At 41.6% G+C, this 24,008-nt stretch overlaps 2 protein-coding genes across 2 annotated transcripts in view; one reads left to right on the forward strand and one right to left on the reverse strand.

The window, feature by feature from the left end:
* Nucleotides 1-24,008, reverse strand: part of MTERF3 (mitochondrial transcription termination factor 3) — an 87,403-nt gene that overhangs the window by 61,729 nt on the left and 1,666 nt on the right. The window contains exon 2 of the mRNA XM_077493071.1: nucleotides 7,891-7,961. The gene's annotated coding sequence lies outside the window, so the exon portion shown is untranslated. The remainder of the gene's footprint in view (nucleotides 1-7,890; nucleotides 7,962-24,008) is intronic.
* PTDSS1 (phosphatidylserine synthase 1) overlaps nucleotides 1-24,008 on the forward strand; it is a 131,321-nt gene that overhangs the window by 38,215 nt on the left and 69,098 nt on the right. The window lies entirely within an intron of this gene.

Raw genomic sequence — 24,008 nt, forward strand, 5'->3', positions numbered from 1 at the left:
GCGAAAAACAGCAGAAATGTAAAAAAAGAAAAAAAACAAAAACAAACAAAAAACAATATTTTCTTCTTTCTATTTTAAAAGAAATCCAATAAAATCTAATTTTGTCATAAATTTAAGCCAAAATGTATTCTGCTACATGTTTTTGGTAAAAAAAAAAAATTAAAAATCAGTTACGTGTATAATAATTTGTGTGATCACGGACATATAATCATTGGGACATATGATTTTATTGTTACATATGTGGGGGACATGTGTTTTTACTTCGTGGGGACATGTGTGTTTACTTTGTTTTTTACATTGTGGGGACACTAGACTGGTGATCAGCGAGTAAAAAGCTGGAAAAAACAGCTCATACTCATTGATCACCAGCCGGCTGCAGCGATCCGTTCTCCTCACCGACAACTTCTGTGTGAGGAGAGGAGAGTTGATTGCCTAGCAACCAGATCTGTATTTATATCACATGATGGCTGTGATTATACACAGCCAGCATGTGATCAGAGGGCCAATCACAGAGCCCTCCTGCCGCTTGGAGATGCGCCGCGTACGGGTGACACGAGAGCATCGGGATCGCGGCGCTGTGAGGGCCCGTGCGTGCACGATCCCCCTCCTTCTGAAGGACGTTCCTGAATGTCCTCTCAGAAGGAGAGAGTGCCCATCCGGCCATTTATATACAGTGGCCGGGTGGGAAGTAGTTAAAACAGACAGTGAGAAGCCTACCTGTCATTGCCTGTCAAATGCCCACGGATTGCTTTTCGGGAGTGTGGTAAAGATAGCGCACATTTTAAAACTCCTTGTCCCATCCTATGCATTATGTCATCCTGCCCTGGACAAATCCAACGATGATGTAATGCGTAGGGTGGGACAAGGAGACCCTGTTGAAGGAAAGGCTTTATATTCTACTGGAAAAAGAAGCTACTGCATTGCGTTTGCTCGTCTGTGCAAAAGGTGATTTTCCAGATGCTCATATGCGGGTACAAGCACCCCTAGCACATGTATGCACATAGCATTATCATACCTCAATAATAATTGCCATTTTAGGAAAACATTGTCAACATTTCTCAGTTAGGATTAGAAAATAACCGCACTTCACATAAAGCTGTCTTATTGCAACAATTGTTTTAATTAAATGCAATTTACAAAAAAATTTCTGAAAAAGAGCTCATGCACATGACAATCTCCTGATCAGAGGCAGATTAAGGTCAAATAGGGCCCTAGGCAACGTAGCAGCATTGCCCCCCTCCTGATCCGATCAACAATTCCAACATCAAGTGAAACATTTGTTGCAGTTATCCTTTTCATTTGATTTGATGTCTTTTGTGAAACTACTGATTCCAATGTACTGTTATGAGCTCATCTAGTTTTACAATCATACACTAGTACACACGATCAGAAAATCAGATGACAAAAATCGCTTTCGGAGCGATCGTACCATAATCTGATTGTTAGCCGATCATAACAGTTCATCCAGCAATGTCTGAAGTGACAATGAGAAAAAAAAATAACAAAATCTATCTCAGACGACAGCAAAGCAAACGATTTTCATTTAATCAGTACAGTGTTTATCTGAAAAAAAAAAAATGGAAGACCAAGACCACGCATGCTCGGAAACTAAAGAAAACTAGGGCTGTTCGATTAATCAAATTTTTTTTAATCGATTAATCAACTAATTTTGATTAATTATAACACACATACAGATCCAACTACTTTTAGCTGATCTCCTTGCATTGCAACTCTGCATTAGTGGTAAATGTGGTATACACTATATACAATCACCCGACACAATCCATGACTTAACTTCACAGTTCACACAAATACGTTTTAAATTCAGTAGAGTGACAATCCCTCCACCTCCGTTCTAATTAATCACTCTCACCTTATGGCATGGACCCCTGTGCAAACAGGTGGTCATGCAAGCGGGTATCAAAAGGGTTTACACGGACCATACATTTCTCTCACATCTCCTTAGATCTCAGCAAGGAAGCCAGGTCATGGGTAGAAAGAAAAGATCTAAGTGCTCACCGCTTAAGTATAAGATTTCATTTTTGTGTTCAAACACAAACTACTCACATAAAGATGATAAAAACACAGCATGTAAAGCCGACAGTCGTGTTAGTTCCATAGGGCAGCAGTGGGTGACGTCATGCGTGGCTCCTCCCCCGTACGCGTTCAATCAGAACTTCAACGTCACCGGACTCCTCCCCCTTCCCTTCGTTAGCAGACGGAGGCACTTGGGGAAGGGGGGAGGAGTCCGGTGATGTTGATGTCCGTGACGTCACCGGATCTCCGGTGGAACTCCCTGAAGACCTGGAAGCCGGCGGAGAGGTGAGTACCGATCAAAAGAATTTTGATCGGTCAAAAAAAATTAAATGATTAATCGGGGAATTAATCTTTGATTTCCACAGCCCTAAAAAAAAAAACATTGCAATACAATACAACACATTACATCCCTTCCAAATTTGTATTCTGTCACATGAGAATTTTCGTAAGTTTAGTAACCTCTTCATTTTCAATATGAGACTAGCATATAAAAATAAATAAATAAATAGATAAATAAAAATACAGACGATCATTCATCCAATATTCTCAAAATCTGTACAAGGCTTAAGGCTGAATACCAGCAGCTAGGGGATCCTGCCAGTAAGAATCGGTAGATTCTTGCAGGCAGTTGTGAACACTGTCCGATGGAGCCCACACACTGTCAGATTATCCGACAACACGGTCCTATTGGACATTGTCCACCGGAATGTCCGACCGTGTGTACAAGGGCTAAGACCCCGTACACACTATTAGATTTTCTGCAGATTTTTATCTTCAGATTTACCAAAACCATATAATATGAGGTCAAACCTTAAGAGTTTCAATTTGTATGCAATTAGGCAGGCCCTTGCACTACATGGTTTTGGTAAATCTGAAGACAAAAATCTGCTGAAAATCTAATAGTGTGTATGGGGGAATTGAGTCCGTCCTATTCATTCAACTCACTGCTGAATATAAAGAAATTACCTATGTATGGGCTGCCTAACACTGCAGAGAAGACGCTGAAATAGGAGCGTGCAATTACAGGACCTGTCAATGCTGATTTTTCTATTCCTGTCAGAACCGACCAAAACACATTTTCACTAGAGAGGGAAAGGATTAAATGTCCTTGCAATGTTTTTATTGCTGTCCTTGCTTTCCTGTCACAGGGACAGAAATTGTCGCAGGGACAGGGACAAGAAGTGAGGGAAACTCTGCAGAAATTGTAACTCTCAACATTGTTGCAGTTGGGCTTAAAGTGATTGTAAAGTAAGAAGGTTTTTTATTCTATGCATTAAGATAAAGAGCCTTCTGTGTGTAGTGGCCCCCCTCAGCCCTCCTAATACTTACCTGAGCTCCATCTGTATCCAGCGGTATCCACAAGTCCCTCAGCCGTCCAGGTCTCTCCCTCCCGATTGGCCGAAACACAGCAGCGGCGTCATTGGCTCTCGCGGCTGTCAATCAAAGTCAGTTAGCCAATTGGGAGAGAGAGGGGGCAGGGCTGAACCACGGCTCCATGTCTGAATGGGCACACTGAGCTTCAGATCGGCTGCCCCTATAGCAAACTGCTTGCTGTGGGGACACTCGGCAGGTGAGAGGGGTCAGGAGAGCCGAAGAGGGACCCTAGAAGAGGAGGATCCAGGCTGTTCAAATCCACTGCACAGAGCAGTAAGTAGAACATATTCATTTTGTTTTTGTTTTTTTAAATATGTTAAGATTTAGGCTAGGTTCAGGTTCGTTTAAACTGCTGCTCCTCTGAAAAGTGTTCAGATTGCTTTTCAGAGGTGTATGAAGGATGGTGAGGAGGTGATGTGACACCTCCTGACAACCTGTTTTAAACCCATAATTGCAGCACCAACGCATGGCAACCACATGCATTGCACATAGTTTCAAGTTTTTTGCAAGGTTTCCCTATTCTCTTGAATGCAACATGAGAGAGTTTTGCCACAGGCGTGAAGAGAAGCATTGTGGCCGCCGCATGTGAACGCCCCAGTCTGCTGACGCTGCAGCTTGAGGGGGGAGGGCATACTAAAAATGCAGATCATACTCACATTTTTAATGCCTCTCAATTACAACCCTATATGAGCCCTTAAACTGGAAGTCCATTCAACAATGAAACATTTTCTATTAATACGTAAAATATCTTTATCTTTGACATTATTCATTTTCTGTATAGCCGATTGGCAAGCTTAGAAAGTCTAACCAAAGCCAGACAATCAGCTTCTTCCTGTTCCGAAATAAGGAAGTAAGATTGTCCCTGAATTCTGCATGGGGGCCTCTCACTTCTGGAAAATGTCGTCCTTCTCTCCTACACAGGCATGCCTACTGTTCATTCCAACCGCCCTGTCTTACCCAGCCCTCCTCTCCTGTTACAATGCAACATGCTGCAGATTTTCTACAGTGTACAATCACGTGGTTGTTTCTGCATGGCACTGTGTGCATGGTGTGCCACTGTGATGGGCCTTGTGTGCATGGTGTGGCACTATGATCGGCACTGTGTGCATGGTGTGCTACTGTGATGGGCACTGTGTGCATGGTGTGGCACTGTGGTGGGCACTGTGTGCATGGTGTGGCACTGTGGTACATCCCGGGCACTTTTCGATAGCGGGCACTATCCGATAGAACACCAGCACTTCCCATTTACACTATGATCAGCTGCGATTGGACACAGCTGATCACGTAAAGAGCCTACGTGATAGGCTCTTTACCATGAGTGAAGATGTGGTCTGTCCAGGGGCGTTCACGAGGGGCTTGTTCTGAAGGACATCATAGGATGTCAACTCAGAACAATGAAACCCCCCCCCCCAGCTGTCATTCTGCTATAAGCTAGGCGGGAGTGGTTAAGGGAAACAGGACAATGACAGGGGTTTTAATCCCTCACCACTCTATCCAAAAAAAAAAAAAAGTTTTGCCTTTAGCCCTGGTTCACAATGCAGTGATTTAACATGTTGTTCTTTCAGTATAAGAACCTGGTGCGCCCCATTCCCGTGTCTCAGAGATAACAAAGTGAAAGAAATCTCCCAGATTTGGTCCTAGATAACAGTAAAAACCCAGCAGAGGGTCTATCTCTTCTCTGTTGGCTGGCACTGGGAGATACCTGTAGCCTAAAAACACTGTGAAAGGCTGATCTTAAAAAGAAAAATTACCCTAAATAGTCAGCCAGGAAAGAAAGCTTTCCTTGCTATTTCCACTGAGCAATGCGCACACAAGCTGTAATTATGATGCTCTATATATGAAAGCTGTAAATACATTCAGCTGTTGCTAATCACTGTTTTGCTGTGCAAAATTTGGAGAATAGATCAGCATTTTACAAAAGTAAAAGGGGATTTTTGCCTTTTTCTAGTATTTAATGTATCCCTATCATTTAGAGTTCATATAGAGTACACAGTGTCAAAGCACATTGTAATGAGCTGCTGACAGATATCGGGGTACATTGTTCTGCTCTAATCCAACAATGGTTGCCACAGCACAGATCAGTACAATCTTGTGGGATAAAACTGCTAAATTTGGGGGTAGTACTGTACATCAAAGAAAGGTGACCAGGTGTTAGACATTTATATATCTCCATACTGTCAGCAAGCAGTAAATGAGCTTTAAATAAGTGCTCACTGACCTCTGTAGCTGCAAGTGCAGCGGAGCAATTCATCTTTAAAGCAGAGGTCCACCCAAAAGTGAACGTTCCACTTATCTGCCTCCTCCCCCCCTCCGGTGCCACATTTGGCACCTTTCGGGGGGGGGGGGGGGGGGGGGGGGGGGGGGGGCGGGTACCTGTTTTTGACAGGTACCCGTCCCCACTTCAAGAAAGTTTGCCCCCCCCCTCCTCCTCCTCTCGCTGCTGGGCCATTTCGGAAAGTGCAGCGTGCTCCATGCATGCGCAGTAGGGAACTGGCTGTGAAGCTGCAAAGCAATGGTGGCGGTAGCATCCAAGAGTCTATGAAAACATTGACTGGGGTGCCAACATCACTGGATTCCAGGACAGGCAAGTGTCCTAATATTAAAAGTCAGCAGTTACAGTATGTGTAGATGCTGACGTTTCATTTTTTGCAGAGGGGTTTTAGGATTTTTTTTTTTTTCGCTTTTTTTATTTTCTCTACCTTATTTTCTGCTTTTTCTATCCCCTTTTCCTTCTTACTGTGCTTGATCTGTATTTTCATTAGAACAGACATTCTCCACCAGGGATCCTCCAGAGGTGGCTATGGGTTCCTTAAAAGTGGCAAATTAATCCTCCAATTACAACGACCACCAATGTAAGGGGATCGTGTTCTTTTTTTTTCCCCCACAAACATTTTTATTGGGAGCAAGAAAAGTGGTACAAGCAATACAAAGATGTCAAATGTTTTGTTAAAGGTCCATGACATACATGGGCATTATAGATAACAGATAGCTAACAAGTCATGGAGTATAGTAGCAAAGAGCAATATAGGCAATCAAAACAGTTTTGAACATAAAACAGTTATTTGACAGATAAATGAGATACAGGTATGGTCCAAGGCAAAGCTATATCAACCCCATTGTGTGTACTTTATAGGGGACATTAGATTTTGTGTATTGGGGCAAAGAAAAGCGGAAAAACCTAAGAGAAAGATGGGGCTCAGGTAACTATTGGGGGGGGGGGGGGGGAGGGACTGCTGCACACAGAAGGCTTTTTAACTTAATGCATAGAATGCATTAAGATAAAAAAAACTTCTACCTTTACAACCACTTTAACTTTTGTGGAAATATTGGACATAAAAATTAAACCTACCACTATTTTATTCTCTAGGGCAGTGATGGCGAACCTCGGCACCCCAGATGTTTTGGAACTACATTTCCCATGATGCTCAAATACACTGTAGAGTGCATGAGCATCATGGGAAACGTAGTTCCAAAACATCTGGGGTGCCGAGGTTCGCCATCACTGCTCTAGGGTGTTTTGGGGGGGGGGGGGTATATGTAATCTTCAAGCCTAAAATTTTTAAGCATGTGTGCAAAAACGGCTCTGGCAGCAAAAGAGCTAAAGCAAAACTCCACTTACTACAGGAATTTCCTCCGTTTGTCCTCCTCGGCATGTATTGGATGTTTTTTTTTTTCCTGGGAGTGGGTACCTAGTTTTGACAGCTACCCACTCCCATTCGCCTAGGCGATCCAAGTGTAAGTGCAGCCCCCCTTCCTCACAGCCACCATGGCTGTGGGACCTTTCACAAAGTGCAGTGTGAATAGAGCATACAGTGGAGAGCCGGCTGTGAAGCTACAAGGAGTCTCCGCCAGCTTCCCACAGTCAAAATGGTGGCACCGAGGACCCAAAGACCGAAAAAGAACTGGCCCAGGTGAGGACAGCGCTGGATCCCTGGGCAGGCAAGTGTCCTTTTATTAAGTGTCAGCAACTACAGTATTTGCTTTTTTATTTTTATTTTTTACTAAAGTTCCCCTTTAAACAATACAGACTACGGATTTTTAGCTGCAATATTACTGGATATGCAGTAGAGCTAGGCAATTTTCACAAAAAATAAAAAAAAAATCACGATTCTAACTGAGTTTTTTTTTTTTGATGGATACCGTGCCGGTCCTGAAGAGCTGCGGGCAGGAGTTTTTAAGTGATGCCGTGGCTTCGGACTAGTCCGCGGCGTCCAGCCTTGCTGACTAGGCCAAAGCCGCGGCCTCGCCTGACTCCTGCCTGCAGCACCTCAGGACCAGCACGGTGTCAGCAGCAGTCCTGGTGGAAAAAAATAAATAAAAAGAAATCTAAAAAAAAATCGATTTGCTGAAATTTTTAATCGATTTGACCTCTCAACTCGATTAAAGATTTGAAATCGATTTTTTCCCCAGCCCTAATATGCAGTATATAGATCTTATAGAAAGTCAAACAGAAAGCTTTATAGCCAGAAGTATACTCACCAGAATCCTCTCTGGGGCCTCCAAGTTAATTTATTACAATTTTGGATCTCAGAAAACCTGGAAGCTTTTTGCTGCAAAACAAAAAGTGACAAAATTAAGAAAATAAAGTTCAATGGGGGGGGGGGGGGGGGAGACATTTCCCATAAAATAATGGTTCCCTATCCTGGACAATGTGACACCAACTTCTGCATCTTCAGTTCTCTATTATTCATAACCCTTCTTCACTAAGACAAAAGATATACTTTCTCTCATTTCATATATTCTGAAAATGGAACACTGCTTTTGTAGAAATAAATCCAAACATATTGTTCCAGGACACTCCTTTCTCTCAAACGCATCCCACTCCCTAGTGCAGATTAAACTCCACCAAAGGGTTAAATAAATCTGGGACGGTCCTAAAATGGTGCTGGAAAAAAGTAGGTTTGTGTGACGTCATGAAATGTGTGTACGTCTATATAGGAGTGATGGATCCCAGAGACCTGTGCACCCATGGCTAAATGATGTCAGGGGCATTCATGGAAACAGTCTCCCAACAAAGTCAGTACTGTCAGATCAGACACTAATGTATTACCTATGAATTGAAATCGTTATTACGAAAAAGAGAAAATGGAAGGCGCGCACATCTAGTGCATTACCAATCACAAATTAAAGTGTTACTAACAAAAAATAGATAAGATTGCGCTATGGACAAATTCCACCCGTTCGCCACACAGGCAAGGGAAAAAAATATATATATAGTGAAATAAAGATAAATTAAAAAAATGAACTTAAGGGGTTAAAGCTGCCTGTGCTTGAGACCTGTCCCTAAGAATAGGAATAGGTTAGAAATCTATCTGAGTGTGAGATGATCTATTATCTCTGCTAGTGCTCTGGAGAATTTAAAACAAATTGCGGTGGAAACCTTTTAAAACCACTATATACGTGATGTTAAAATGCGTGAAAAAAGAAAAGAGGATGTATGTCTGTTGATTTACACCTCAAAAATGCACATATGTATTGGAAAAGTAGTGGATCAATCACATAAAAACAATTAAGAATACTACTGTGCTCGGTAAAAAAAACATACATAAACCAATATCTGAAAAATCATATGCAATATGTTCAAAGTGATAATCAAAAAGCGTTTTGTGAAAGTACCCAGAAAAAATAATAATAATAGTGACAAAAAATCTTATAATGTCCAACGGAAATTTTCAAAGTCGCATCAACTGGTTGCTGGAAAAACGCATGGAACTTTCATCAAATGAGGAAGATAGAGTAAAGTGACTAGTGCAGAAGGGTTAAATGCATTCCTCTCCGGTGCGCCACTCTGTGTTAGGAAAAAGGGATCTATATGTGCTCACCAGACAAAAAACCCTCAATGGGTTAATCGAGCAGCCACAGTATGAGCCACTGTGCAGCTTTCTTTGGGCTCTGCTTCTGCTATGCTGGGGAGATGCTTTACACTTTTCCTTCCACAGGTAGTCCGTTTAGCAATTATGCATGAAGGGAAACAGAAGTACAAACATAGTGCAATACTGTTGTTTGAACGTTTTTTTGTTTATTAAGAAGTCAGGTTACTCACAATATCCAAAGAGACAAGATCGCTTTAAAATTAGCCGCGCCGGCGTTGCTGCTTGTATACCAGTGTAAGGTGCACGTTCTAGGCCACGCCCTACGCGTTTCGTCAGAGCGACGTCATCTGGAGCGGCCATATTGGTGCACCCTCACGTTTATGTAGGGTGCAGTGCTCTTCTGCGCTTGCGCGAGTGTATCAGCGCCATCTTTACTATGGGAATGCCCTATATGAGCCGCTATGTATCTGTTACGTACTGTGTGCTCGTCTTGTGACCGCACAAACATGGAAAAACTATTTCGTTACTGTGGACACGGGATATGTTATGTTCTGCAGTGTGTTCACTTATGTCAATCCAAATGAAAACATTTCTTTTGCATATTATTGCGGACTCAGGGCATGACAAATTATTAAGCTATAGAGCACCGCAACCTGCATATCACATTCCGGTATATTATGAAAAAATTTATTGACAGCTATACATGACTATAATTAATAAAATATATATAAAAAAAAATTATCGTAAAAGGATCTTTTTATATAAAATAGAAAAAATAGAAAGAATAAGAGACATTTATTTATGTGTGCATAAAAACTATATTAATAAAAACAATAATTTTTTTTCTAACCACCCATGACTCTTGCCAACCTATCAAAATGCAGGGTTTTTATCTGTATTTTTGAAATGTGGATCATGGTTGCAGTTGCTAAGAAACAAATTGCATCAAATTGTATAATCACTTCCCTGGTATATAAATATACTCCAGGGGAAAAGAAAAATATTAAAATAAAATAAAATAGAGGAAAAGAAGGAAGGGGAAAATGGGTAAATGGAACAAACTGGAAATATGAGTGTACAGTGGTGTGAAAAAGTGTTTGCCCCCTTCCTCATTTCCTGTTCCTTTCCATGTTTGTCACACTTAAGTGTTTCGGAACATCAAACCAATTTAAACAATAGTCAAGGACAACACAAGTAAACACAAAATGCAATTTGTAAATGAAGGTGTTTATTATTAAAGGTGAAAAAAAAGCCAAACCATCATGGCCCTGTGTGAAAAAGTGATTGCCCCCCTTGTTAAAACATACTATAACTGTGGTTGTCCACACCTGATTTCAATTTCTCTAGCCACACCCAGGCCTGATTATTGCCACACCTGTTCACAATCAAGGCATCACTTAAATAGGAGCTGCTTGACACAGTAAGGTCCACCAGAAGATCCTTAAAAGCTACACATCATGCCGAGACCCAAAGAAATTCAGGAACAATTGAGAAAGAAAGTAATTGAGATCTATCAGTCTGGAAAGGGTTATAAAGCCATTTCCAAAGCTTTGGGAATCCAGCGAACCACAGTGAGAGCCATTATCCACAAATGGCGAAGACATGGAACAGTGGTGAACCTTCCCAGGAGTGGCCGGCCGCCCAAAATTACCCCAAGAGCGCAGCGACGACTCATCCAAGAGGTCACAAAACACCCCACAACAACGTCCAAGGAACTGCAGGCCTCACTTGCCTCAGTTAAGGTCAGCGTTCATGCCTCCACCACCAGGAAAAGACTGGGCAAAAATGGCCTGCATGGCAGAGTTCCAAGGAGAAAACCACTGCTGAGCAAAAAGAACATCAAAGCTCGTCTCAATTTCTCCACAACACATCTTGATGATCCCCAAGACTTTTGGGACAACATTCTGTGGACCGATGAGACAAAAGTGGAACTCTTTGGAAGGTGTGTGTCCAAGTATATCTGGCGTAGAAGGAACACTGCATTTCATAAAAAGAACATTATACCAACAGTAAAATATGGTGGTGGTAGTGTGATGGTCTGGGGCTGTTTTGCTGCTTCAGGACCTGGAAGACTTGCCGTGATAAAAGGAACTATGAATTCTGCTGTCTACCAAGAGATCCTGAAGGAGAATGTCCGACCATCTGTTCGTGTACTCAAGCTGAAACGAACTTGGGTTCTGCAGCAGGACAATGATCCTAAACACACCAGCAAGTCCACCACCGAATGGCTGAAGAAAAACAAAATGAAGACTTTGGAGTGGCCTAGCCAAAGTCCTGACCTGAATCCTATTGAGATGTTGTGGTATGACCTTAAAAAGGCCGTTCATGCTCGAAAACCCTCTAATGTAACTGAATTAGGACAATTCTGCAAAGATGAGTGGGCCAAAATTCCTCCAGGACGCTGTAAAAGCCTCATTGCACGTTATCGCAAACGCTTGGTTGCAGTTGTTGCTGCTAAGGGTGGCCCAACCAGTTATTAGGTTTAGGGGGCAATCACTTTTTCACACAGGGCCATGATGGTTTGGATTTTTTTTCACCTTTAATAATAAACACCTTCATTTACAAATTGCATTTTGTGTTTACTTGTGTTGTCCTTGACTATTGTTTAAATTGGTTTGATGTTCCGAAACACTTAAGTGTGACAAACATGCAAAGGAACAGGAAATGAGGAAGGGGGCAAACACTTTTTCACACCACTGTATAGTATGTTTTAACAAGGGGGGCAATCACTTTTTCACACAGGGCCTTGATGGTTTGGATTTTTTTTCACCTTTAATAATAAACACCTTCATTTACAAATTGCATTTTGTGTTTACTTGTGTTGTCCTTGACTATTGTTTAAATTGGTTTGATGTTCCGAAACACTTAAGTGTGACAAACATGCAAAGGAACAGGAAATGAGGAAGGGGGCAAACACTTTTTCACACCACTGTATGTGTACATATGTATGCTTTTATGTCTGCACTTCCCTGTAATACAAATCAGGAGGGTAATTACAAGTGAGATAAAAGGAGTATGTTGTGAGGGAGTCTGTTCATAAAATCATTTTAAAAAATTTTTTTTAAAAACATTTTCCAAACATTATTTAAAACATTATTTAAAACTATTTTCTACAAACGACAATCAGGGTGAGAACATGTAGTAAAAAGAAGAAACTGACCGTAAGGATAAATGGGAAACAAAGGCCAATATGTGTGTATATATACTGTTCTCATTTGGGAACATGAATGTATAACTTCAGATAGTGTGTATGGGCTCTCTTGTGGGGGCCAGAGTTTTTTAAGTGGGTCTTTATATTATAATGCCACAGTTTATTGGGGGAACATCCTTAGATACTGGTCGAATGTTATACTATGCTCTTTTAAGGTGTGGATGGTCCTGCCTTGAGTAGGTGATGTGTATTTTAGAGTTGGGACTAGACAAGTTTTAAAAATTAGTCAGAAAACAATTTAAATCCAACTCTACATTCATTCCCTGTGGTTGAAGGGTATCCAAATTGTATATCCATTTGGTTTCGTTTCTGGATATTTTGATGGTTTTATCCTCACCTCTCCAGTGGGCCCTTATTTTATCAATACCGTAAAACACCATTTGTCCTGGGTCCCGATTGTGGTAATCCCTAAAATGTCTGGAAACACTGTGATTGGGGTACCCTTTTTTAATGTTTCTAATGTGTTCTCCAATTCTGGTTTGGAGTTCCCTTGTGGTTCGCCCCACATATTGTCTGGAACAGGGACACTCTATAATGTAGGTGACATGCGTGCTTTTGCATGTAATGAGCTAATTTATTCTAAATTCTTTTTTGTTTGAAGATGACTGGAAGGTAGTTCTCTTCTTTTCAGCTTTTTTGCTGTTTTTACAAGGGAGGCATTTGCCACACCTGAAAAAACCTTTTAGATTACCTGCTACTTTAATTTGTTTTGGGGGATCGATGGTATTTTTAACAAGTTTATTTCTCAGTGTGGGTGCCCTTCTGTAAATAAACAGTGGTTTTTTTGGTAGGACATCTTTAAGTGTGTGATCAGCTTTCAGGATGGGCCAGTGTTTTTTAATGATGGATTCAACATCCTTATGTTGTCTATTGTATCCTGTGAGGAAAGCAATTGGTAAATTGTTAATCTTGTCTCGTTTTTTGTCTTCCAATAGTTTGTTTCGTTCCATTTGTTTTATTTCGTTTTTCAGTTTGCGCAGGCCCTTTTCATCATACCCTTTATTTTTAAATCGTTCTATGATTATTTCCGCCTGTTGTTCATAATCAATATTTCTGCTGCAGTTTCTATATAGTCGCATCAGTTGGCCCTTTGGTATGTTTCCCAACCATTTGGCATGATGGCAACTGTTTGTGGGGATGTAGCCATTGCGGTCGGTGGGTTTGAAAAAAGTGCGTGTGCCCAGCCTGTTTCCTTCTTTATATATTTGTAGGTCTAAATAGTCCACACTGCTGTTGTTGTAATTACCGGTGAATTTTATATTGTAGATATTATTGTTGATCTCACTGAAAAATTCTTGTAATTGTTCTATTGTACCACCCCATACTATCACAATATCATCTATATACCGTCGGTACAGTTTGAGGTTCTCCCTATGAACGCCATAGATTTGCTCTTCCTCCCATCTACTAAGAAATAAATTCGCTACACTTGGGGCATATTTAGCCCCCATGGCTACGCCTTTGGTCTGATTATAGTATGTTCCCTTGTACCAAAAATAATTGTGGTGCATTGCCATTTTTAGGCCTTCCATTAAGTATTTTATTTGCTCTTGTTTTAGGTCCGACATCTGTTGTAATGCCCACTCGACACTACTGAGCCCATCATCCTGTTTTATGTTGGTATATAACGATTCCACGTCTATGGTGACCAATTGGGACAACCGCACTCCCTACACGCCAAACATCCCAAGACATTCCAATAGATACTCGCCCCTGAGGGAATACCCCCAACATACCCCCTATGGAAATAGGGGATATAACAGGAATTTTTTTCACAGGGGGCAAGAACGAAGACCACCCAGAATACCGGATATATATCACGACCCACGGAGAGAGGGAAGACCCTTCCGATACCCGGAAAGAAACCAACAAAGAGGCCATTACAGAAATGGAGGTTGGAATCCGAGATGGACCAGACAAGACAACCCAGGGGGAAATCATGGAGGATACGAACGCCCCTGGCAACAGAGGAGGGCAGAACCGTACAGACCATCGGACTGGCAAACAGAAAACGCACAAGGGGGAAGAGAGGAGGCCTCCAGAAAAAGAAGAAGAGAACAATAGGAGAAGGTATTTACAATCTCAGCCAGGTCGTATTTACAGAGGAAGAACTTAGAGTTTTGGATATGGGGTTGAAATTTGCCCCTGATAGAGGCCTGGACAAATTTGAAACCTACATTGATCTCCAAAAGTTTGTGAGAAAACTCAATATTAAAAAGTTTTTTGGCCCAACAAAGCCTAACATAAGGGATAATGACAACACTCTATATAAACACTCACAATTAAGGAACAACTCCACATTTAATCCTAAGGTAACGCAGGATGAGAATATAAAGGTCTTTAAGAAGATGGTGGAGAACGATCTGAAGAATTTGGAAGTAAAAAGAACTAAAGGAAAAAATATATGGGAAACCATTAAGCGGATAGAGAAGCAGAAAGGTATAGTCATTAGACCAGCGGACAAAGGGGGGGGTCTGGTAATCTTAAACAAGCAAGACTATGAGAAGGAAATGGAGAAGTTACTAAATATCCCCAACACCTACAAGAAACTGAAGAAAAATCCTAAAGTCGAGTATGAAAAAAATCTAAAGAAATATGTAGCAAAGGGGAAAACCCTTAGTATCTTAAACAAAAAGGAATGTAAATATCTGGTACAGAAGGCACCCAAAACTCCAATCATATATTATGTTCCCAAAATACATAAAAACCAAAACAACCCACCAGGACGACCAATTGTGAGTGGGATCGATTCCTTGTTCTCCAGATTAGGGGCCTATATTGATGGTTTCCTACAACCGTTGGTAATCAAAGGAAAATCTTATTTACGTGACAGCAAACAATTGATAGGAGAATTGAGAAACCTGACTATTGAAGAGAAAGACTTATTGGTCACCATAGACGTGGAATCGTTATATACCAACATAAAACAGGATGATGGGCTCAGTAGTGTCGAGTGGGCATTACAACAGATGTCGGACCTAAAACAAGAGCAAATAAAATACTTAATGGAAGGCCTAAAAATGGCAATGCACCACAATTATTTTTGGTACAAGGGAACATACTATAATCAGACCAAAGGCGTAGCCATGGGGGCTAAATATGCCCCAAGTGTAGCGAATTTATTTCTTAGTAGATGGGAGGAAGAGCAAATCTATGGCGTTCATAGGGAGAACCTCAAACTGTACCGACGGTATATAGATGATATTGTGATAGTATGGGGTGGTACAATAGAACAATTACAAGAATTTTTCAGTGAGATCAACAATAATATCTACAATATAAAATTCACCGGTAATTACAACAACAGCAGTGTGGACTATTTAGACCTACAAATATATAAAGAAGGAAACAGGCTGGGCACACGCACTTTTTTCAAACCCACCGACCGCAATGGCTACATCCCCACAAACAGTTGCCATCATGCCAAATGGTTGGGAAACATACCAAAGGGCCAACTGATGCGACTATATAGAAACTGCAGCAGAAATATTGATTATGAACAACAGGCGGAAATAATCATAGAACGATTTAAAAATAAAGGGTATGATGAAAAGGGCCTGCGCAAACTGAAAAACGAAATAAAACAAATGGAACGAAACAAACTATTGGAAGACAAAAAACGAGACAAGATTAACAATTTACCAATTGCTTTCCTCACAGGATACAATAGACAACATAAGGATGTTGAATCCATCATTAAAAAACACTGGCCCATCCTGAAAGCTGATCACACACTTAAAGATGTCCTACCAAAAAAACCACTGTTTATTTACAGAAGGGCACCCACACTGAGAAATAAACTTGTTAAAAATACCATCGATCCCCCAAAACAAATTAAAGTAGCAGGTAATCTAAAAGGTTTTTTCAGGTGTGGCAAATGCCTCCCTTGTAAAAACAGCAAAAAAGCTGAAAAGAAGAGAACTACCTTCCAGTCATCTTCAAACAAAAAAGAATTTAGAATAAATGAGCTCATTACATGCAAAAGCACGCATGTCACCTACATTATAGAGTGTCCCTGTTCCAGACAATATGTGGGGCGAACCACAAGGGAACTCCAAACCAGAATTGGAGAACACATTAGAAACATTAAAAAAGGGTACCCCAATCACAGTGTTTCCAGACATTTTAGGGATTACCACAATCGGGACCCAGGACAAATGGTGTTTTACGGTATTGATAAAATAAGGGCCCACTGGAGAGGTGAGGATAAAACCATCAAAATATCCAGAAACGAAACCAAATGGATATACAATTTGGATACCCTTCAACCACAGGGAATGAATGTAGAGTTGGATTTAAATTGTTTTCTGACTAATTTTTAAAACTTGTCTAGTCCCAACTCTAAAATACACATCACCTACTCAAGGCAGGACCATCCACACCTTAAAAGAGCATAGTATAACATTCGACCAGTATCTAAGGATGTTCCCCCAATAAACTGTGGCATTATAATATAAAGACCCACTTAAAAAACTCTGGCCCCCACAAGAGAGCCCATACACACTATCTGAAGTTATACATTCATGTTCCCAAATGAGAACAGTATATATACACACATATTGGCCTTTGTTTCCCATTTATCCTTACGGTCAGTTTCTTCTTTTTACTACATGTTCTCACCCTGATTGTCGTTTGTAGAAAATAGTTTTAAATAATGTTTTAAATAATGTTTGGAAAATGTTTTTAAAAAATTTTTTTAAAAATGATTTTATGAACAGACTCCCTCACAACATACTCCTTTTATCTCACTTGTAATTACCCTCCTGATTTGTATTACAGGGAAGTGCAGACATAAAAGCATACATATGTACACATACACTCATATTTCCAGTTTGTTCCATTTACCCATTTTCCCCTTCCTTCTTTTCCTCTATTTTATTTTATTTTAATATTTTTCTTTTCCCCTGGAGTATATTTATATACCAGGGAAGTGATTATACAATTTGATGCAATTTGTTTCTTAGCAACTGCAACCATGATCCACATTTCAAAAATACAGATAAAAACCCTGCATTTTGATAGGTTGGCAAGAGTCATGGGTGGTTAGAAAAAAAATTATTGTTTTTATTAATATAGTTTTTATGCACACATAAATAAATGTCTCTTATTCTTTCTATTTTTTCTATTTTATATAAAAAGATCCTTTTACGATAATTTTTTTTTATATATATTTTATTAATTATAGTCATGTATAGCTGTCAATAAATTTTTTCATAATATACCGGAATGTGATATGCAGGTTGCGGTGCTCTATAGCTTAATAATTTGTCATGCCCTGAGTCCGCAATAATATGCAAAAGAAATGTTTTCATTTGGATTGACATAAGTGAACACACTGCAGAACATAACATATCCCGTGTCCACAGTAACGAAATAGTTTTTCCATGTTTGTGCGGTCACAAGACGAGCACACAGTACGTAACAGATACATAGCGGCTCATATAGGGCATTCCCATAGTAAAGATGGCGCTGATACACTCGCGCAAGCGCAGAAGAGCACTGCACCCTACATAAACGTGAGGGTGCACCAATATGGCCGCTCCAGATGACGTCGCTCTGACGAAACGCGTAGGGCGTGGCCTAGAACGTGCACCTTACACTGGTATACAAGCAGCAACGCCGGCGCGGCTAATTTTAAAGCGATCTTGTCTCTTTGGATATTGTGAGTAACCTGACTTCTTAATAAACAAAAAAACGTTCAAACAACAGTATTGCACTATGTTTGTACTTCTGTTTCCCTTCATGCATAATTGCTAAACGGACTACCTGTGGAAGGAAAAGTGTAAAGCATCTCCCCAGCATAGCAGAAGCAGAGCCCAAAGAAAGCTGCACAGTGGCTCATACTGTGGCTGCTCGATTAACCCATTGAGGGTTTTTTGTCTGGTGAGCACATATAGATCCCTTTTTCCTAACACAGAGTGGCGCACCGGAGAGGAATGCATTTAACCCTTCTGCACTAGTCACTTTACTCTATCTTCCTCATTTGATGAAAGTTCCATGCGTTTTTCCAGCAACCAGTTGATGCGACTTTGAAAATTTCCGTTGGACATTATAAGATTTTTTGTCACTATTATTATTATTTTTTCTGGGTACTTTCACAAAACGCTTTTTGATTATCACTTTGAACATATTGCATATGATTTTTCAGATATTGGTTTATGTATGTTTTTTTTACCGAGCACAGTAGTATTCTTAATTGTTTTTATGTGATTGATCCACTACTTTTCCAATACATATGTGCATTTTTGAGGTGTAAATCAACAGACATACATCCTCTTTTCTTTTTTTCACGCATTTTAACATCACGTATATAGTGGTTTTAAAAGGTTTCCACCGCAATTTGTTTTAAATTCTCCAGAGCACTAGCAGAGATAATAGATCATCTCACACTCATATATGATTTTAGTATTCACAGTGCACAAAAAGGTTTTAGCGCCAAAGCTTAATTTATATTTTATATTTTAAAGTGTTACTAAACCCAGTAATATGAAAATAGTTCATCCGCCCCCCCACAGTTTATAAAACTTATTTTTACATTAAAAATGCTGCCACAATATACCTTTTTTGATGATCTGTATACCATGGTTACATCGTTACTGCATAGTTTCTCCAGTGCTGAGAGTTCAGGTAGGAGGAGATTTCTACTTCAGCCTGTATACACGCCCACATGTGTGATGTCAATATCATGTGACCTAGCTAGCTCTGAGAACAAGTAACTGTTCTCTCCAGCATATAAGACACAACTGAGCACATGCAGGTTGGCTACCCTGCCTGTGTGTTAGCTGGCTTTCCCCAGATAGACAGTACAGTGAGGATCTGTGCCTACAGGATCAAACAGCCTTTTTAAACAATGCAAACGATTAACCCCTTAAGTTCCACAGTGAGTATAACAAGCATGCTATGCTGCACATACAGACAGATTTTACTGTTGTGGGTTTAGTAACACTTTGAAGCAGTTTTTTTTTTTTTTTAAGTCAGCAGCTACAAATACTGCAGCTGCTGACTTTTAAAATATGGACACTTATCTGTCCAGGGCTCCCATGATGTCCTCACCCGAAGCCGATCTATCCCTTGGCTATTGGGTGCCGCCGCCGCCATCCTTGGTAAGGGAGTCAGGAAGTGAAACCTTGCAGCTTCACTTCCTGGTTCCCTACTGCGCATGCGCGACTCGTGCTGTGCTATCCCCCTGGTCCCTGCTGTTTTCTGGGACCAGTGTGTCTCCCAGAATACAGCAGAGGGGCGGGGGGGACAGGAAGTGGCGTAGATACCCACGGGTAGCTTGGGTATCTATGCCCAGAAGTCGGAGCAAAATACCTGTATTAGACAGGTATCTGCTCCCCCCTCATGACTGGAAAAGCGGAAGTTCAATTTTTTGTGTGGAACTCCGCTTTAATGAATAATAAAATCCATAAAAAGTGGGTACTCACAAAACACAACTCTCAATTGAGCCATTAAAAAAATAAAAACAATATCACACAGTGTATGGACATGTGCAGGACCAGAACATGGTAGAGCCGACGCGTTTTGGGGCACACCCCTTTCTCAGAGTGGGGTGCTCCCCAAATTGTGTCAGCTCTACCCCGTTATGTGCTTTATGGCTCAATTGAGAGTTGTGTTTTGCGAGTACGCACTTTTTATGGATTTATTATTCATTAAATTGTCATTGGTAGTACACTAGGTGTGCGTGCCTTCCATTTTGTCTTTTTTATAGTTTTGATTGGATTACCCCATCTGAGGAAGGCAGTATCCATCCAGTCTTGTCATACCAATGTCCTAGTTGCCCTTCACTTTAGAAGACCCCTTAGTTCTGGAAGTGATTGTGTGTCTTTTGTATTAAATAGTTTTTAATCGAATTGGAGACTAAAATATAATAAAAAAAGGAATAGAATAAAGAATAGAATAGAAAATAGAGTAGAGTAAAAAACAGAACAGAATAAAAAAGATAGAAAAAAATAGAATAGAAAAAAAAGGGATAGAACAGAATAAAACAAAGACTATAAACCATTTTCCGAATTTTGAATAAAATTAATTTGAACAGAAAATAAAATAGAATATAACCATATGAACATTTACCGAAATTTGAATAGAATGAAATAGAAAAAATAAAACCATCTTCCAAAATTCGAATAGAATTAATTTGATTTTAAATGGAATTCAATTTGAACGCAAGTTGAAAAATTCTAATTTATTTGAATTCGAAAAAACAAAACAAATTCCCAAAACAAATTTATGTAAATATCGAATCGAAACAAATGTTTTCGTTCTGCACATGTCTATTAGCAAGGTGCTTTGGGGTGCCATTAGGGATCAATGGCACCAAATGCTTGAAAAAGGGATGTGCATTTTTTGTGCAGGAACACAGCGCACAAAATGGGAACCTAGCCTTACACTTTCCTCACCACTAGCAGCAGCAGCATGCCTCCCTTACTCCACTAAATACAGCCGTGTCCTCTTCAGTCGATCAGCAAGCAGTGCCAGAGAAACAGAAGGCCAACATGTCTCCCCGACTGCACTGTAATATACAGGGGTGCTCTGGGATCTACAGTGACTGCTGTACATTATAGTGCAGTTGGAGAGATGCTGCTGGCTGCCAACCTCCATCTCTGCCTGCTGATGGATTGCACAGGACTCCTCTGTATATTATCGTAGTCAGAAGAGATCCAAGTCCGTTCGTTGTCCACTCTACACTTCCTCCCAGTCAGTAGAAGGTTCATCCGGATTCATCTGACAGCATATCCCCTCCTTCCATTCAACACTGATAACAAAACCATCAATCTAGTTGTCACTTTTGCCCCATCTATCTGCAACTGTCTATATCACTGTTACTCTCTCCTCTGTTGCATGCGGAGAATGTCCCCATTGTCCCAGCATGCTCTGTCTTGTACAGGGTGACATTGCTCCTGATCTATAAGAAGGCAGAGTGAATAGATAGATCTATAAACACATTATATATATATATATATATATATATATATATATATATATATATATATATATATATATATTTTTTTTAGGGATGCACCGAAATTTCGGCCGCCGAAACATATTAGCCGAAAGAGAAAATCGGCCGATAATGGAGCTGAAAATGGGGCGTGGCCTGGGTGGGGGCAGGGCTCCTCCCCCCACCCCTGGTGCCACCCATCATGGGAGGTGTATAGCGCAGGAGAGCCGCCTCCGCCGCCTGTTTGATCACAGCGCCGGGAACAACACAGCTTTCATTTCAATAGCTGTGTGTTCCCGGCCGCACGCCGTCACACACAGCCCCTCCCCCTTGTCCGGGCACTTTGATAGACAGATCACCCGCAGGATTGGACGGATGATCTGTCTATCAAAGTGACCAGACAAGGGGGAGGGGCTGTGTGTGATGGCGCACGGCCGGGAACACACAGCTATTGAAATGAAAGCTGTGATGTTCCCAGCGCTGTGATCAAACAGGTGCTGGAGGCGGCTCTCTTCCCTGCACAGGCTGGCTGCAATGGGACACACTGGCTGCAATGGGGCACACTGGGCTGCAATGGGGCACACTGGCCTGCAATGGGGCACACTGGCCTGCAATGGGGCACACTGGCCTGCAATGGGGCACACTGGCTGCAATGGGACACACTGGCCTGCAATGGGACACACTGGCCTGCAATGGGACACACTGGCCTGCAATGGGACACACTGGCCTGCAATGGGACACACTGGCCTGCAATGGGACACACTGGCCTGCAATGGGGCACACTGGCTGCAATGGGGCACACTGGCCTGCAATGGGGCACACTGGCCTGCAATGGGGCACACTGGCCTGCAATGGGGCACACTGGCCTGCAATGGGGCACACTGGCCTGCAATGGGGCACACTGGCCTGCAATGGGGGAACGCCTCCTGTACCACATCCTCTGTCTCTGACCATCTTCTGACCATCTCCTGTACCATGTCCCCAGTCTCTGACCATCTCCTGTACCATGTCCCCAGTCTCTGACCATCTCCTGTACCACGTCCCCAGTCTCTGACCATCTCCTGTACCACGTCCCCAGTCTCTGACCATCTCCTGTACCACGTCCCCAGTCTCTGACCATCTCCTGTACCACGTCCTCTGTCTCTAACCATCTTCTGTACCACGTCCCCAGTCTCTGACCATCTCCTGTACCATGTCCCCAGTCTCTGACCACCTCCTGTACCATGTCCCCAGTCTCTGACCACCTCCTGTACCATGTCCCCAGTCTCTGACCACCTCCTGTACCATGTCCCCAGTCTCTGACCACCTCCTGTACCATGTCCCCAGTCTCTGACCACCTCCTGTACCATGTCCCCAGTCTGACCATCTCCGGTACCATATCTGCAGTCTCTGACCACCTCCTGTACCATGTCCCCAGTCTCTGACCACCTCCTGTACCATGTCCCCAGTCTCTGACCACCTCCTGTACCATGTCCCCAGTCTCTGACCACCTCCTGTACCATGTCCCCAGTCTCTGACCACCTCCTGTACCATGTCCCCAGTCTCTGACCACCTCCTGTACCATGTCCCCTGTCTCTGACCATCTCCTGTACCATGTCTCCAGTCTCTGACCATCAAAAATATTTTTTTTTTAAATATGTTTTGGTATCGGTTTTCGGCCTAGTGTATTCTTAATTTTCGGTATCGGTTTCGGCACCAAAAAACCCATTCGGTGCACCCCTAAAATTATATATATGTATATATACACAGACACACACACACGTGATCCTGCACTTCTGGTTATCGGGTGTGAATACACGCCACCAGCAGCTCGCTCCCACTGTGATTATACAAAGCATGAGCCAATCAGCAGGTACTGCAGACTCAATGTCCGACGGCACCCACCGATCATTCGGTACAGATGAAGAATGGCAGTCTATGTAAACAAGGCAGATCGCCGTTCTGTCAGTAGGGAAGACATGGATCCTGTGTTCCTGCAAAGCAGAGACATGGATCCATGTCTTCCCCTAGTACAAGCACCTCCCACACTGCACATAAACACAACCTAGGCCCATTGATCGCCCCTGATGTTAACCTCTTCCCAGCCAGTGCCATTAGTAGTGACAGTGCATATTTTTAGCACTGATCACTGTATTAGTGTCACTGGCTGCCGAAAAGCGTCAGATCTGTCCACCGCAATATCGCAGTCCTGCTAGAAGTCGCTGATCGCCGCCATTACTAGTAAATAAAAAATGTTAAAATTCCATATAAATATCCCATAGTCTGTAGATGCTATTGGGATTTATTTTACCAAAAATATGTATCAGAAGATACATTGGCCTAAATTTTGCACATTTATTTATTGGATGCGTTTTATAGCAGAAAGTCAAAAATGTTTATTTTTTTTCAAAATTTCATTTATAGCGCAAAAAATAAAAATGTAGAGGTGATTAAATAGGACAAAAATTGTATTTTGTACAGCATTGCACGATCGCCCAATTGTCAGTTAAAGAAACGCAATGCGGGATCACAAAAAATGGCCTGGTTTATGAAGGGGGTAAATCTTCCGGAGCTGAAGTGGTTAAATTGCCCAAAATACCAGCAAAGGAATGATTAGCGAAGTGATGGGTGTGAATACACAGCAGAAAGTGCT

The sequence above is a fragment of the Lithobates pipiens genome, unplaced genomic scaffold, assembly GCF_037356315.1.
Source record: "Lithobates pipiens isolate NorthernLeopardFrog02 unplaced genomic scaffold, aLitPip1_a1.2 Scaffold_19, whole genome shotgun sequence".
NCBI lineage: Eukaryota > Metazoa > Chordata > Amphibia > Anura > Ranidae > Lithobates > Lithobates pipiens.